Below are 17,570 nucleotides of genomic sequence, written 5' to 3' on the forward strand. Positions count from 1 at the left end.
GAAAGAATATCTGTAAGAGGCGAAGTATAAGTGCAAAAAGAACAAGCTTTGGAGAAAGTCTTTGTATGATTCCTCATCTGTAAAACAGGGGTAATAATAATACCTATCTTGAAAGATAGTTATAAAGATTAGAGCTGTATGTGTAAACTGTCACACTTTGTATCAGAAACAGTAGTTTCTCTACAAAGAGTACAGAATAAGATATATTTTCTTTTTCATTGTCTTTAAAATTTGGGCAGAGAGCCCAAAACATATGTCCACACTAAAATTTGCACACAAATATCCATAACAGTAGTATTCATAATAGCTCAAAAGTGAGAATACCCCAGATGTCCACTGACTGATGAGTACACGAAGGAGCTTCAAAGAGTTTATGGAAAGCTTCCATTATCTTTTCATTTCAATAATCGTCAAACGTTTTGAAGCTCTGTTATATGTAATAGGAGCCTTGTTGGCGCAGTGGTTAAGCTGCTAATCTGTTAGAACCCCCCAGTCTGCTTCTGTTAAGATTACACCCTTGGAAACACTACAAGGTGGTTCTTCTCTGTCCTGTAGAATCACAGTGAGTCAGAATCAACTTGATGGCAGTAAATTTGGTTTGATTGTGGAGTCCTGGTATGGCACTGTAAAATAAGCACTAGACTGCAAGATTGGTTTGAATTTCAAGTTCAGCGATTCGAACTCACCAACTGCTATGTGTTGGAACTGACTCTACACTTAACAACAACATATGAACAAAAGAGGGTACATCTAAACAATGGAATCTTTTACAGCCATAAGGATAAATGAAGTGCTGATACATGCTACAGCATGGATGAACCCTGAAAACATGCTAATTGCAAGAAGCCAGACATCAGAGGACATACATTATATCATGTCCAGAATAGGCAAACCCATACAGCTGGAAAGTAGATTAGTGGTTTCTTAGGGCTGGGAGAAGGGGGAACAGGAAGTGACTGGTAATTGGTATGAAATTTATTTTGAGGATAATGACTATGTTCTGGAATTAGATTAGTAGTGATGGTTGTGCAACTCTATGAATATATTGAAAATCACTGAATTATATAATTTAAAAGGGTAAATGTTAAATATGTGACTCATATCTCAATTAAATCACTATTAAAATTTTTGAACAGGGTGTGGTCAGCGTATCGCCTTGGCTCAGCTCACATCCACTGTGCTGTGCATAAGGGCTCCGTGTTCTAGAGGCAGGTGAGCGAACCCGGTGGATCCGGACAGCCCAGTAGACGCAAGCCTGAGTGCCTTTCATTTGCTTTCCCTTGTTAATTCCTGAGATAAACAAATTCAAGGATGAATGAACTGGAACACTTGAGGCAAGAAGTAGAACAACTGTGAAATCAGATCCAAGATGCCAGGAAAGCATGTAATGATGCAATATTATACAAATCTTGCTCAGATGACATCAAATATGGACTCTGTGGATCAAATTACAAACGTCAACAATATGTACATTGAGGGATCACCTAGCTAAAACGTATATGATGCATTGGGGATATAATTCAAGGCCACTAGTCAGTACTCAGTACATCTCAAGATGGAAAATTAATTATTTGGGATAGCTATACAACAAATAAGATGTATGCCGTTCCTCTGAGATCTTCCTGTATTTATGCACCCTGTGGAGAATTGGACAATATCTGCTCTGTATACAATTTAAAGACCAGAGAGGGAAGTATGAAAGTGAGTCCATACAGGTTATTGCCCTGCTGCTGGTTTTTTATATGACAGCCAAATTGTAATGACTTGTGCTTTATGGGCCATTGAGACTACCCAGAACACCACCGCATTCACTGGGCATTCTGGAGATGCGGTGAATGTCTCCAAGTCCTGACATGAGGACCTTTGTTTCTCATGCTTGTCATGCTTCTTCCAAATGGTGGGGTATTCGAGATGGAATGTGTGGACAGTCTTTCAGTGGCTATTGTTGTTGTTAGGTGCCATCGAGTCGGTACCGACTCATAGTGACCTTATGCACAGCAGAACGAAACACTGCCCAATCCTGGGCCAGCCTCACTATTGGTGCCATGCTGGAGTCCATCGATGCTACCACCTAGCCAGTCCATCTCATTGGGGGTCTTCCTCTTTTTCTCTGACTCTCCACCTTACCAAACATGATATCCTTCTCCAGTGACTGGTCCTTCCTGACAATATGTCTGAAGTATTTCAATGGATGTGTACCAGATATTAATGCTGACATTTTTTCCCCCAAATGGCTGTGCCTTTCCACTGACTCTGATGATGCCATGTGCCAACTCTTTGACCTTCGTGCAGACTAAGAGTTATCATTGTATTCTCATGACAGTATCATGTGTGGAATCACTTCTGTAGCCTTCTAAAAAGTGGATGCCTCCTGTAAACTGGTTACGATGACTGTAATTGTAATGTCTGGGACTCACTACAAAGATCATACAGGCGTCCTTGCTGGTCATGACCACTGTGTCAGCTGTCTAGGTACAACTGTTGATGGAATGGCTGTGGCAACAGGCTCCTGGAATAGTTTTCTTAGGATTTGGCATCAACAGTTGTTTTCTGTTCTCTGCTGAGACCTGGAGAAATCAATGCTATAGATTATAGCTGTGAAGAAAAAAAAAAAATCTACCTGGTATGGCACTGCGGGAAAATCTGTCGGACTGCAAGGTTGGTTTGAATGGCAAGGTCAGTGGTTCAAGACTCACCAGCCACTCCCCAGAAACCCTAAACAGGATTGCTATGAGGCAGAACCAACTTGATGGCACTTAAGATCGTAGAAGAATTGATGCCTTTGAGTTGTGGTGTTGGAGGAGAATACTAAAAGTGCCATGAACTGCCGAAATAACCAATAGATCTGTTTTGGAAGAAGTGCAGCCAGAGTGCTCCTTGGAGGCCAAGATGGCTAAACTTCATCTCTCATACTTTGGATATATTGTCAGGAGGGAACAGTCATTGGAGAAGGATATCATTCTTGGTAAGATGGAGGGTCAGAGAAAAAGAGGAAGACCCCCCAACGAGATGGATTGGCCAGGTGGCATCATTGATGGACTCAAGTGTGGCAGCGGTAGTGAGGTTGGCCCAGGATCAGACATTGTTTAGTTCTGCTGTGCATGGGGTCGCTATGAGTCGGTTCTGACTCGATGGCACCTGACAACAACAACAACCTTATATTTGCAGGTGAAGAATTTTCTTGAGATTATTATATATAAAAAGAAGCTTTCAGTAAACTACAAACAAGTGGGGAGAAAAAGGCAAAGGTGCATGATAAAATAAAAAAGAATTGGTCTATTAATCTGAACAGTTTGGTTAATCCAACCTTGACTTTTTGCTAGTACTCTAAGTCTAGGTCTTTATTTTGTGTAGAATATAATGTACACTGTATTGCAGCCTCTATCCTGTTTGATTGCATGTATTTTCATTTTTCACATACTGCACTAATAACTTTGTATACATACAAAGTGTCACATTCTGTCAAGGTCCTATGTCAGGGTCCAGCCTCGACAAGGAAGTGTGGGTGTCACAAAGAAGGGAGATCTGGTGGCGAAAGGGATAGAGAAAGAGAGAGACGAAATATATACAAAAAAGACACACAGATATGATGCAAGCTGGCAGGTAGGCAGATCTGCAAACATATTGCCTAGCATTGCACACAGAACTCACTCTACCTCAGTCTTTTATTCTCTTTTTGGGGGGGGGGGGGATTTGTTACAAAGGAAGGATGTAACTCACAAAGGGAGGATGTGATTCTTTAAATAAGATAGGATACAGAACTGAAATGTGATTAATCATTCAAAACAAGACATAATGATTCACAGGAACAACTTTTAAAATATTTTCATAGTTTTTCTTAACAATCTAACATTTTTATTTTTACAGAAAAAAGGTTCAATCAAGCTGTTATCTATTAACTTTTAGGCTTAAATGATCTAGAGCAGCGACGTGCGGTTTCTTAAGGATACTTAACATAAAGCAAGGTTCCTGAAAGGAGCCAAACTGTCTCTGTACACTTTGCAAACTTTTGTTTGTGAGCAAGATCTCAGGCACCGGGCTTCATTTATCTATATCTAAAATGCTACATTGTTCTTAATTATCACATTCTATATACTTTCAGGAGGAAGGAGAGCATCTGGGTAAAACTGATTCTATTCAGAGGCGGTTTAATGGGGCTGCCACTATTATCCTCTAATCCAGCATTCCCAGAATTTACCATTCCACTTTATTTACAAACCTTGGTTAGTTTTTCTCTAAAAACCTTTTCTCATATTCACAATATACCTGTTCCTGGCCTTTCTGAATTATCTGAGGAAACTTTTACTGCCTCGGCTCTAAAAAGGGGTTTCAAACCCATTATTGTTCATGGATATAAAACATAACTGAATAATCAAATAAGGAACAGTTCTGACTTCCATCCCAGGTGGCTATCACTTGTTCCCCAGAAAGATTTGTTCCCAGAACTCTACGCACTGCCAACACTGTGAAGGCATTAAGAGAGGCATTGTAAAAGAAATCATTTTCTCAGAAGCTACAATTATTGGAGTTAGAAGCATAGAATGAACAATATTAGGACCAAAGAAAATTATACAGAGGTAGCCAACCAGTGAGTTCGCAAAAACCAATGAACCCGGGATGTCAGGAGGTCACTTCCTTTGACCCTCAGGGTTCATGGCTCACTATCCTGAGGAGGGCCTCGGAATTGGATTTTTGTCCATATCACAGAGCCACTGAACAACCCAGGGTCTGCGTATGCTGATGCCAGCAACATTCTTTGAGTTTTGTAATAGAAGAACCAGTCACTATAATGAAGGAAGTGGTACTATATATGTGAATTTATATTTGAAGAAAGTCCCCTTACATTCTGACCATTCTTTTTTATCTAAAGGGGATCCTGATTGTTTATGTTTATTGTTATGTTGCTAAACCTAGATGGTACTGATAATCCTTAGTTCCTGGCATATCTTTTGCCATTTTATCAATCTCCATAGGTACTGATATTCAGTATTTTGAGGGGCCAGGTAATCCAAAGGCCAGATTATCTGATATGTACCATTTTAGATATATGTCAGAAACTTGAAGTAGAATTTACTTATTAGTAAACAGTAGTAACAGCATAAAAATGGTCCTTGGCATTTTTCAAGGCTGTGAATAGAAAACGAGTTGGTTTCAACTCATAGCAACTCTGTATAGGTTTTCTAAGGAGTGGCTGGTGAATTTGAACTGCTGACCTTGTAGTTCAAACTAACTGTGCAATCCAGTGCTTTATCCCACAGCGCCACACCAGGTTGGTCATGATCAAATGCCACTTGAGTTGCCCTCTAAATAGTTGATTCAATTTTTTCTACTGACTTCATTTGCTGAAACTCAGATTATGACACTCATAGTTGACAGATTTGATAAGCATTTGGATTCTTACTGCTTCTGAACACTACCAGTGTTCTCTATCAGCTGTGATGGGAAGTATAGTTGACATTGTTACCTTTCTGAGACAGTGTTAGATATAACCAATCACTAGTCCTAATTTGTCTTATGAATCATATGTGCGTTTAATATAAAGTCTGAATTGATATAATTACCTGTGCCTTCAAATTTCATAAAGTAAAACCTTTAAGCTTTTTACTGTTCTCTTAAGATTTCTTCCCTTAGCACCAAAGAATGGTTTCTAAGTGGTTTTGCTTCAAAGAATGCCTAGATATCCATGATCCCTCTTTAAAGCTAAAAGAAAAACTCCTAAAACAAATTTTAAAGGAATCAGAGAACTATATGAAATAATTTCTTGACTTGTCAATGTTATAATGTATGTGTTACTAGAAAGAAATGGGTTTCTTGAATTTTCAACAAAGGTATTTTTTCCCCTTGGATTTTTTTCTTACAAATAAATCTAAATTGTTGTTGTTAAGTGCTGTGGAGTCGATTCCGACTCATAGCGACCCTGTACAGGATTTCCAAGGCTGTAAATCTTTACAGGAGCAGAAAGCCTCATCTTTCTCCCGTGGAACAGCTGGTAGTTTCGAACTGCTGACCTTGTGATTCGCAGCCCGAGTCGTAACCACTACGCTAAATCAAATGGTGGTTAATAAAAAAAATTTTTATTTTAACAGCAGTATGTCTTGCTGGGATCCTGTGTGTAGCTCTGTAGGTTAATGCTCTGAACTTCCAGGTTACTTTGAACTGCAAGGTTGGCACTTCAAGCTCCCCAGCCGCTCCTCAGAAACCCTATACAGGGTCACTATGAGTCGGTACCAACTCGACAGCACTTCACAACAACATGTCTTGTTGCTATGTAATGAGAGAAGTTACGTATGATGGTTGTGGAAGGTAGACCTTTCAATTCACAGTACTGTATTGGCATATTTTTTCCATTTCTTTTGACATTAGACAGGTTGAGAGAATCATTAAAAACTTGCTCCAGCTCTGGGTGTTTATATTTTCTTTTCCATTGAAGACGCTTCTGTGTTTGGTGATGTTGCTATCCTCCCAATGACCACTGAACTATTTAATTACTGAACTATGCACCCTGAGCATGTGTAGATGGATGGGTCTTAGCTAGCCAGAGCTGAAATAATGTGGTCTTTGTGTTGGGAACTGGTTTTCAGAGAGAGCCTGCATGCTGGAATATTATCATGATATTGAAGTCTAAAATCTTTTGTGGGTTATAAACAGACTTTTATCTCTAAAACCTGGATATCTGGCTTCTCTTGAAACGGTTGGAAACTCTAGCATTTCTGGGCACGCATTTCAGCCTGGCAACAATCAGATGGAGCCTGCGTATACCTGGTCTTCACTGTCCTCATCTCACTCATGGCCAGTTGCTCTCACGTATGTTTTGCACTCAGCCTTTGTAGGCGTTTGGGTCGGGTTATGAAAAGTCCCTCTAAGAATTGCTCGCTCATTCATCAAACCCATAAGTGTCTATTGTATACAATCAATTCTGTTAGGTACTGTGTTAGAAGAGAGCCTGGTGATGGAGAAAGATGTCACCCAATCCAGTTGACATCTGGTTGATTCTAATTCATGGAGATGCCATGTGTTGCAGAGCAGAACTGTGTGCTCCATAGGGTTTTCATGACTCGGATTTTTCAGAAGCATATCACTAGGCTTTCCTTCTGAGGCACCTCTGGATGGGCTTGAACCACCAGCCTTTCACTTAATAGTCCAGTGCTTAGCCATTTGTGCCACCAAGAAACTCCTTTGAGAAAGACATGTTATTGTTGTTGTTGTTATGTGCCATTGAGTCAGTTCTGACTCATAGTGACCCTGTACAGAGTTTCTGAGAAGCATCTGGTGGGTTTGAACCACTGACATTTCAATTACCAGTCTAGTACTCATGCTACAGTGCCACATCAGGACAAAGACATTTGTTGCTGTTGTTAAATGCCGTTGAGTCGGTTCTGACCCTGCATAGAGTTTCCAAGGAGCAGCTGGTGAGCTTGAACTACCAGCCTTGCAGTTCAAATGACTTTACAGTCCAGCACATTAATTCACAGTGCTACACTAGGACTCTATTGGACAAAAACATAGAAACAGTTCATTATAATATGTAAGTGCAATGTATTGTATTTTCTACATATACTATGTATTTCTATGCATTTTCTACATCGTTGTATGTTCTATATATGCTGGAAGTATAGGCTGAGTTGTTGTTGTTAAGTATTGTCTAGTGGGTTGATTCATAGAATCCTGTGTAGGGTTTCCAAAGCAGCTGTGGGTTTGAATCACCAACCTTTCAGTTAGCAGACCAGTTCTTATCCTACAACGCTACATCAGGAGTCCATGAGCTGAGTATTGAAGTGTAGTTACAGATATGATGTACACAATCTAGCCAGAGGTGATTGGAGGCTAGAAAGGGTCAAAGCTCCTGGAGAAAGTGCCCTGAATCCATTGTGTCCTCTTCTTTGAGCCATTGCTTTTAGTTCTTAACCAGGCAGGAACTTTTAACTAGTGCAAGTAACTCCACTTCTTCAGTAAACCCCCACCAAATGAAGAACATAATAGAAAATTGGATAAAGCAAAAGGGAACTGAAGAGTGAGTGAAGAAGAATAAACAAGGAACAAAGGAGAAGAAAAGCAGGAACAAGCGTATTCCAACAAATGAGTAACATATTTATCTTGTCTGAGGCGCTGCCACTGACATTTTTCATAGAATTCCAAAAGTTTTGGCTCCAAGGAAAATGATGCTGAAGTAAACCCCTTAAGCAAAGCTTATAAGGAATTGATGAATTTTTCCATTTTTCTTATTTTATTTCCTGCTGGGACATTTCCATCCCTTCATTCCAAAATTATCAGGTTGGTCATGTTAATTAATGTCCATGACAAGGCAACAAATTCCTGGCAACTGCTCTCTGGGGTGAGTCATGAGGGGAGCTCAGAGCAGGGGGAAGAAAGAAGATGGCGATCAGAAGGATTGAATGAAAAATTCAAGCTCCAATATGCCCATTTGCATGACTTGAATAAGTCTTTACCTCTCATTCTAAGACTTCTTTTCCATAAGATGGGGAGATAATAATGTCTTAGTTAATCATAGGGCTTAAAATGGTTAAGGTTTATGTGAAAATGCTTTACATCAAAGACCAGGGGTTTTTAACACAAAGAAAAGAAATACATAGTTCAGAATCAAAAGTATCTACATATTGATTTTACTAAGAAAGTATCAGGTTTTTAAATTACCTGTTAAATGATCACAAAATAAATTTTACTATCTACTCTCCTGCCCTTTTAAGAATGAAATTGATTTGTTGGTTCATTAGTTGGTTCATTGCATTTTCAGGTCCAAAGGTTTCTTATTGCATCATACTCACCAGTCCTCAAGTGTGTAATGTCTATGATTTCTTCTGAGATTGAATGGGGCATACTGAGGAGGGATGTTGAGGGCTAGAAACATTCATTTTTTTGGTGAGAACGTTTTCATGAGAAGTGAATTTTCCTGGTTCTTCTTGGTTAATTAGGAATTGACTTGATTGTTGCTGTTTTTAGTTGCTGTTGAATTGTTTTCAACTCCTGGTAATCCCATGTGTGCAGAGTAGAAATAACTGTTCTCCACAGGATTTCAAGATTGTGTGTGACCTTTCAGATGCAGCTTCCAAAGTGCCTCTGGGTAGATTTGAACCACCAACCTTTTATCTTTTTGTTGAGCACTTAACCATTTGCTCCACCCAAGGAATCCAATTGACTTTGTATGATGTTGTTGGGGGTGGTTGTGTGCCATGAGTCAGTTCCTACTCACAGCGAGGCTGTAAATCCTTATGGGAGCAGAAAGCCTCATCTTTCTCCTGATTGGCTTGGTGTAGAATCGAGGAAAAGGCTTTTGTTGGTAGAAATCCTCAGCCCCCAATTAATATCCATAACCATATCTAGTTTCCACCCAGCAGATGGGTTCTAGAACTTTAGATGGAACTCTAGCCAGAAGCAATATTCAATTGCTGTATTTTGTGACATGGTCAAGCATATATCTTCCCCAGAACCACTGCGAGGCTTTCTTGAGAACAGAGATAGAGGTGATGAGGTTGATGTCACCTGTCTTAAAGATGAATGTCATGACTTGCTTCCCTAAGTGGAACTTTAATTTTAGGTGGAGACTTCCTTTTCCACACCAGTGAGACTTCCTTGCTGGATGAAAACAAGAGTCAGTTAAGAAGGGAGTTCAGTTTTTTGAAGCCTCAAATTGGAAAATTCATTGTTGCCAGTGTGCTAGTCATGGTGCACATCGTCCAGGCAGTGACTAGTGTTGTTGTTCATTCCATCACTCCCTTGAGCCCCTGGAGACGTATTTTGCTGGTTCTGAGGCAGTTGCACAGCGGTGCTTTCTTCCTGCCCCACTGATTGCAGTCCCCACTGTTGTGTGGAGTGCCTGAATTGTGAAAAGGCTAACACTCTCAGCTGCTAACCAAAAAGTTGGAGGTTCTAGTCCATCCAGAGTCTCTTCAGAAGAAAGACCTGACAATTTATTTAAAAATAAGCCTCTGAAAACCCTGCAGAGCGCAGTTCTGCTCTGGTACCTATGGGGTTATACCATGAGTTGGGGGCTGACTGGACAGCAGCTACAGCAACATTGTCCTCTAGTGTTGGTGGTTGTATGGAAGCTGAGAACATTCCCTGAGGGTCAGTGCAGATGGAAATGATCAATGGCATCATGTCCTCACTCTCAGTATTCCACCTGCTGAGACATCCAGTGTGCCTTGGTACCCTGGCTCCACTGGCCCCACCCACACTTGGCAATGTGAACTTATCCTTAACCTCAGTAGACTGTGGTAAAAATAAATGAGTCAACTTGGTTTTAGTTTTAGAGCCAAGACTGAGAAATAAAAACTGACCTGAAATGAGGAGAAATGTCAGTGTCCTTAGACATTGCCAGAGAAATCTCCCCTTGTTCTTTTCTTAGCCATTGCTACAGAGCTGTACTGTCCTGTAGATGTGTGTGTTTCCTGGTCTGCTTGTGTGCTTTCACTTTTCCATGCCTCAGTGACTATGCACCTGTTGACCCAGGAACTCAGTTACTCAATTAGCTAAGGAGGTCCCCACACATACTATTGATTGTTGTTTCAGAATGTGTTTGCATTTGTGGATTTGATTTTGATTCTGAGAGTCTTGGTCTTAACAAACTTAAACAGCTAGAGAAGGGAACGAAACAAGAGGAAACAGAAACTAGAAACAGAATTGGAGCGAAAGCCTGTGATGAAAATTGTCCTACACTTGCCTTAGAGGCCATGGTAGATACTGCACCTGATACACAGTAGACATTGTATTAGCTCTTCCATTTTAGGTTGTTGTTGTTGTTGTTAAGTGCCATCGAGTCGGGTCCGACCCATAGCGACCCTGTACAGGGTTTCCGAGGGACTCACTGCAAAAACAGTGAGCAAGAACCAATGGATAGGCTACAATGTGCCCAGTGAAGGAGGCTTCCTGTGGAGCCTCTGCATTCCATAAGACTATAGGTGGAAGCCTGAACCACATCCAGATCATCAGAGATGGGAAATTTCCACTTGAAAGGACAAGCAGACCATCCTGGAGCGGCTAGAAGAACAGAAGATACTTCTTGAAAGAAAGACCTACAGGAAAAATACAAAACAATATAGGAAGACCGACTGTTACTACAAGAACAAGCAAGTTGCTTGCCCAGGAGACATCAAGACAAGTGGTCAGGTCCCCTCAGTGTAAACCCCCTTCCAAGACTAAGACTCAATAAGAATACATGCTCTGATTGGTGACCACGCTCATCACCGATAAGGGGAAGCGAGGGAAAAACAGCAATGAAGCTGCAAGCTAAGCTCTACAATGTTCAGTAGACTCCTGTGAACCTGGGTAGAGATGTGGTTGGCCAGCAGTGTGGCAAGACCTGGGAACTCTTGGGCCCAGAGTCAGTGACATAGCCACAGAGGACTAGAGTGGAGAGTGAAGCATCCAGCTGATAAGAAGAGAGGGCATATGCACAAGAACACCTACACTTGCAGATAAAACTCACTTGACATGGCTTCAATGACTGGATGATCAGAGCTCAACCATAAGAAGAAAGAAGAGGGAAAAAAGAGTAATCTGATACAATTTGATTAACTTTACCTAAACCTATGGATGCAGTCGCTCAGAAAAGGGAACAAATCCTTACAGCAAGGATCATTCCCACCCCCACCATACACAGAGTAGACAGGGATGGGCAGCTTGGACATTGGCTACCCAAAATGGGGGGGGGGGGAGAGGGGGTTTAACAAAGGCAAGAAGTGACTGGCTTACAAGCTTTCAAGAGGGAACCTAGATTCAGAGGGTGTGAAGGAAGGTAGAATCTCCACTGAGTAATATCCAATCTCTCTAGGCGGGACTGATGAAATGAAATGTGGATGGGTCTCTTGTGATACAATAGTGAATAATTGTTATCAGGACCGCTTGTGAGGGTTGGAAATGTAAAGGTAGATGTTTTGTAGCAAGGAGGGGAGTGATTAACTTGTCAGTCTAGGAGCGGAGGTCCCTGGGACCATCAAGGGAGAGCAGAGAGCGGGACCCTACCCAGAGAAGCAGTGACGCCTGAGATGGAGGCAGAGATGATGACGTGGAGAGATGGAGTAGTTGGGGACTTTAGACATAGAGAGGGAGAGGGGCTGTGTGTTGACGACCAGGGGGCAGGCTTGTAGTGTATACCCTTTGGTTGGTTGATGATGCGTGGAGGGCATTGTAACCCATGTAAACTATCACATAATTCACAATAAAACATTGAAAAAAAAAAAAGAACCAACGGATAGGGAGGGAACCAAGTTTGAGCACTGGCATGGAAACATGTGCCAGCTTCACTGGACCATGTTTCTCTGGTTTAGCAGTAATGTCATGATGTAACATGGCAGTTATACAATGATCTCCCATGATATGATCTGATGTGATCCAATTGTTGTAAGAGGATCAAGGCTGGGATATAACACTCTTAATCTTACCACAGCCCTGACCCGAGATATAAGGGGAGTTGTGGCCTGCAACACCTTTTATCTTACATGAGATGAAAGGAGAGAGAAGCAAGTGGAGATCACAGGGATCTACTACCACCAAGAAAGAAGATCTTGGATGAGAGTGCATCATTTGGACCTGGGGCCCGTGAACTGAGAAATTCCTAAGCCCAGAGGAAAGTTTATGCCAAGACACATGGAGATCTCCTAAGAATCACAGATGCTGAAAGGAGAAAGGACCTTCCTCCTGAACTGTGAGCCAAAAGACAGAGAAAGTCTTTCCCTAGAGCTGGAGTCATGAATACAAACTTTTAGCCACTCAAACTGCAGGAGAATACATTTCTGTTTGTTAAAGCTATCCGCTTCTGGTATTTCTGGTCTGATTAGAATAAGGACGGAAAAGTCGGGAGAGACAAAGTGAAGCCTCAGCTGCTTTCAGACTCGGAGAGAGGTCAGAAGGCTTGTGCTTCTCAAGACAGGGTCTTTTGAGGACTCTTCTTTGTATGTTAGCTGAGTGTAGATAACCCTCGACGGAGGGTAAAACTAAGTCTTCAGCTTAAAACTCTGGGTTCTACACATTCTGTGTCCTAAATTTCTTTGCCAGATTGAAAAATCAACCTTAGCCACCAAGGGCTTTGTGTTCAGTTGCTTGTGGAGTCTGGCCACAGGACAAACACCACCTGTTGCATTGTTCTACAGGCCTCTGATCATTTTTCTACAGAAGCAGGATCACAGCTGCGAATTTCCTCCAGGGAGCATACATCTGGACCTTTGGCATCTTTTTTCACCAAGTCTCTGGTGGACCAGAGCCAGCGTGCTTTCATTATTATGTATTCAAGCAGAAATACATTTTTGTCAAAGGAACTAAAGAGTAGCAGTTAAAAGTGTCTGCCTGCATTTCTGTTTGTTTTCCATTCACCTGGGGATGGTTATTTTTAAAGGGAGAATACAGAGTTGGAGCGTTTCAGGACAACCAGCTGGTCAGCACAACTACGCTTCCTCTGGGATAGAGATTAGCTCTGCACATCAAACACCAATACAGATGGACCTCCAGACCATAGTTGGAAGGTGTTAATTTCCTCAGAAGCTTAAAAAACAAAGACAATGAATGGTAGCAATTGGGGCAGTAACTATACAGCATTTTTAAAACTCAGTAATGGTGGGGAGGGGCCGCGTTTTATTTTTAATTAGTCACATGTTTGAATCACAAGCTTGGTTGGCTGTTCAAGGTCACTAGCCACTCCTTGGAAACCCTATACAGGATTGCTATGAGTTGGATCCAACTCAAAGGCACTTAACAACAACATCTTCATACACAAAATAGCTTATTTTCTAAGGATGTTTTTCAGGCCTTGACTTATTTAACCTGTACATCAGGAAAAAAAAATTTCATTCACTAACAAACTCTTTATAATGCTTAGGAATGCATCAACATTGTTCGTCCTTCACTGTCTTGTCATGTAATACACACATGCTTGCAGTTCAGTCAATTAAGCTCCAGGCTCCGAACTTCAGGGAAAGCTGGCATTGTGAACCTTCAGAACTATTGCTGACCTGAGTGTCCTACTATGCAATGTTGTTGTTGTTGTTGTTGTTGTTGTTAAGTGCCATCAATTCGATTCCGACTCTTAATGACTGTTTCCGAGGAAGGACTGGTGAGTTTGAACCACCAACCTTGCAGTTCAAACCAACCTTGTGGTTGAATGCTTTTCCCACAGCACCACACCAGGACTATGCACATGTTGTTGTTAGTGCCTTTGAGTTTGTTCTGACTCATAGCGACCCTGCGAGGGATTTCCAGGGAGTGGCTGGTGAGTTTGAACCACCGACCTTGTGGTTGAAACCAACCTTGCAGTCCAGCGCATTATCCTTCAGTGCCACACTGGGACTCCCAAACAATGCAATAGTTGTCTCTTATTTTGGGGGAAGATTTCTGAAACCTTCTTAGACCCTATTGATCTTAATAGAACTCAGGCGAGGAGTACTGCCAACTTACGTTCTGTGTCATGAGGAAGCAACTACCAAAGAAAACAGTAGGAACCTCATAAATTCTTCTATACTACTTATCCATAATTTAGAGATAATGCTGACTTCTTATAACATTTGGCTAAGATTGTAGGCCAGTTCTCTTTTTTGTTTATTTGCTTTAATTTGCTCTTATATTTTGGACCAATAAACAACATAATAATAAATGGAGAAAAGATTGAAGTTGTCAAAGATTGCGTTTTACTTGAATCCACACTTGACACTCATGGAAGCAGCAGTCAAGAAAGCAAGCAATGTATTATTGATTGGGCAAATCTGCTGCAAAAGAAACTCTTGAGAATGAAGATGCTCATGACCCAAACCTTGGTATTTTCTATTGCTTCATATGCATGTGAAAGCTGGACAAGGAAGAAGGAAGACCTAAGAAGAAGTGATGCATTTGAATTATGGTGTTGACAGAGAATATTGAAAGTACCATGGACTGCCGGAAAAACAAATGAATCTGCTTTGGAAAAAGTATAGCCAGAATGCTCTTTAAAAAGCGAGGATGGTAAAACTTCATCTTAACATACTTTGGACGTGTTATAAAGTGGGACCAATCCCTGGAGAAGAACATCATGTTTGAGGATGACACAAGAGCAGGCAGTGTTTTGTTCTGTTGTACATAGGGCCACTCTGAGTTAGAACTGAGTACATGACAACTAAGAGCAGCAATGTATCTTGAGTAAAGAATAGTGTGCACTAGACCTGATCCCCAGTTTCAGGAATTGCTCTTTCTATGCGTCATATCATGAGACAATTGTTTCATCTCATATACCTATCTCAAATACATTTATAACTGTGCCCATGTGTCACAACTAATGTGACTGTTGATGACATGCTGCACTTTTCCACAAAAGCAAAAGCTGGATAAAGCCTGGGACCTTCCTCCATGTTGCTTTGTCTTTGCCTTGAGGTACTCACCTGCATCTGTGTTGGCTTTTTAAATTTTATGAAGTCAGATTTGTGAATTTTTTCCTTTATTATTCTGAATTTTGAGTCATAATTAGAAACTCTGGTCATAATTAGTCACCATATGGAAGTTATAATATAATTTACTCGTATTTTCTGTTAGTGCTTGTATATTTTTTAAATTTTAGAACTCTTATTTATTTGGACTTTATTCTGATGTATGGTGTGAGGTATGGGTACTTTTTAAATCTTTTTATCCAACTAGTAATCCAGTTGCCTCAACACCTTTTTTTAAAAAGTTCCTTTTTTCCCCACAGAAATTTAAGTTGCCACCTTTATCGTATACTAAATTTCTGTTGTGTTCCATTCATTCCTTGGTCTTACCACATGCTATATTTTCTTGAGAGGATGATGTTGCATTTGATTTGCTAATATGTTATTTGAGATTTCTGCAACATAATCATCAAAAGAGATTGATCTGTATTTGTGTGTGTGTGTGTGCTTGTGTGTGTGTTATCTTCAGCAGGTTTAACTATCAAAATATTTGCATTTTCTTTGGAATCCTGGTGTGGAGCTATGGGTTAATGTGCTGGACTGTAAAATTGGTTTTGAACTTCAAGGTTGGTGGTTCAAGCTCACCAGCCACTCCTTGGGAACTCCATACAAGTTTGCTATGCGTCAGAACCGACTTGAAAGCACTTAACAACAACAATGTTTGCATTATTAAAGAATTTACAATTTTCCTTCTGTTTATACATGGGTGAACAAGCTATATAGCTTTGGAAATATCTGGTCTATTAAAGATTTTGTAAAATTTCTTTGTGAAACCATCTGGGCCTAGTGTTTTCTCAATTTTCTTCTGGTGGGATAATTCTTTGGTAACTTTCTCTATTTTGCCTATGGAAACCATACTGCTAAAACTTTATATCTCTACTGGATCCAATTTTGCTAATGTATCTCTGCCTAAGACACCACATTATATCTAGTTCTCAAATTTATTTTTCATTGTGTTGTGCAGAGTGGTTGCTTATTTTTTAGAATTCTTTATATCAATCAGTATTTCTCCCCCCTTGTCATTTCTTATTTTTTGTTTGTACAGACTTCCCATTTTTCATTCGATTAACTGGTGTTATAACTAGTAATTTATTGATATTCTTCAAAGAATAAGCATTTTTATTTATTTACGTTCTACTGCTTTCTTATTTCTAATATCACTATTTTCTACCTTTATTTTTCATCCCTTAAACTTACATTATTATGTTTGTTAGCTTAAATGATATCTTTTGCTCTTATCTATTATCATTGTGATAATCAACTAATTTTCTTCAATGATTAACTTTCTCCTTCTAATTTTTTAAGTTTTACATTATTTTTACTATGTTAGACTATGTGATGTATATATGTCCTTTTCCCACTTTTATTTTAGTCTGAGTTCTACAATGAGTTTTATTAAATGCTGTGAGCAATTCTTTTATTGACATTTCCTAAGTCATGTCTTAGTAGCATGTGGTGCTAATAGAAGTCTAAGGAATATGATATTCTTTAGTCTTGTATACTTATATCTGAAATACTTGAGGAACTGGTTATAAAATCAGTGACCATTTTCTTTCCTTGGGTTGCTTAAAAATGTTACTTTATTATTGTCTTGCTTCATATATTGCTATGCAAATTCCAATTCTAATTTTTTATAGTTTTTATGGACTTTATTTTCAAACTAGTTTTAGGTTTACAGAAAAATTGTGCAGAAAGTAGAGATTTTCCACATGTGCCCTTTCCTGCCTACACACTGCTTCTCCTATTATTAACATCTTGCCTTTCTGTGCTACATCTGTTACAATGCATGAACCAACATTAGCATATTAGCATGAACCAAAGTCCATATTTTACATTGTTGTTGCTGTTGTTAGTTGCCAGTAGAGTTGATTAAACTCATGGTGACCCAATTTATGCAGAATAGAACTGGTTTTTATTATGGTTTAGAATTTGTGTAGTACAGCAAGAAAGTTTTGAAAAAAGCAAAATGCTATGTTTGCCATGACCATATCTTATCAAATATTTGACTGCCTTTAAAACACCCTGTTCTTCACCTACTTATCCTTCCCTCCTTCTCAAGCACACCTGATAATTACTAATATTTTTGCTATGTCTATAGATTTCATAACTGGAGTTCTGGTGTGGCACTGTAGGATAAGCACTGCACTGCTAACCACAAGGTTGGTGGTTCAA

General features: G+C 40.0%; 1 protein-coding gene and 1 pseudogene across 1 annotated transcript in view; both read left to right on the forward strand.

Annotated features, from left to right (window-relative positions):
• COLGALT2 (collagen beta(1-O)galactosyltransferase 2) overlaps positions 1-17,570 on the forward strand; it is a 176,136-nt gene that overhangs the window by 89,063 nt on the left and 69,503 nt on the right. The gene's annotated exons all lie outside the window — the stretch shown is intronic.
• Positions 1,312-5,631, forward strand: LOC102821622 (annotated as a pseudogene).

The sequence above is a fragment of the Chrysochloris asiatica genome, unplaced genomic scaffold (genome assembly GCF_000296735.1).
Source record: "Chrysochloris asiatica unplaced genomic scaffold, ChrAsi1.0 scaffold00203, whole genome shotgun sequence".
NCBI lineage: Eukaryota > Metazoa > Chordata > Mammalia > Afrosoricida > Chrysochloridae > Chrysochloris > Chrysochloris asiatica.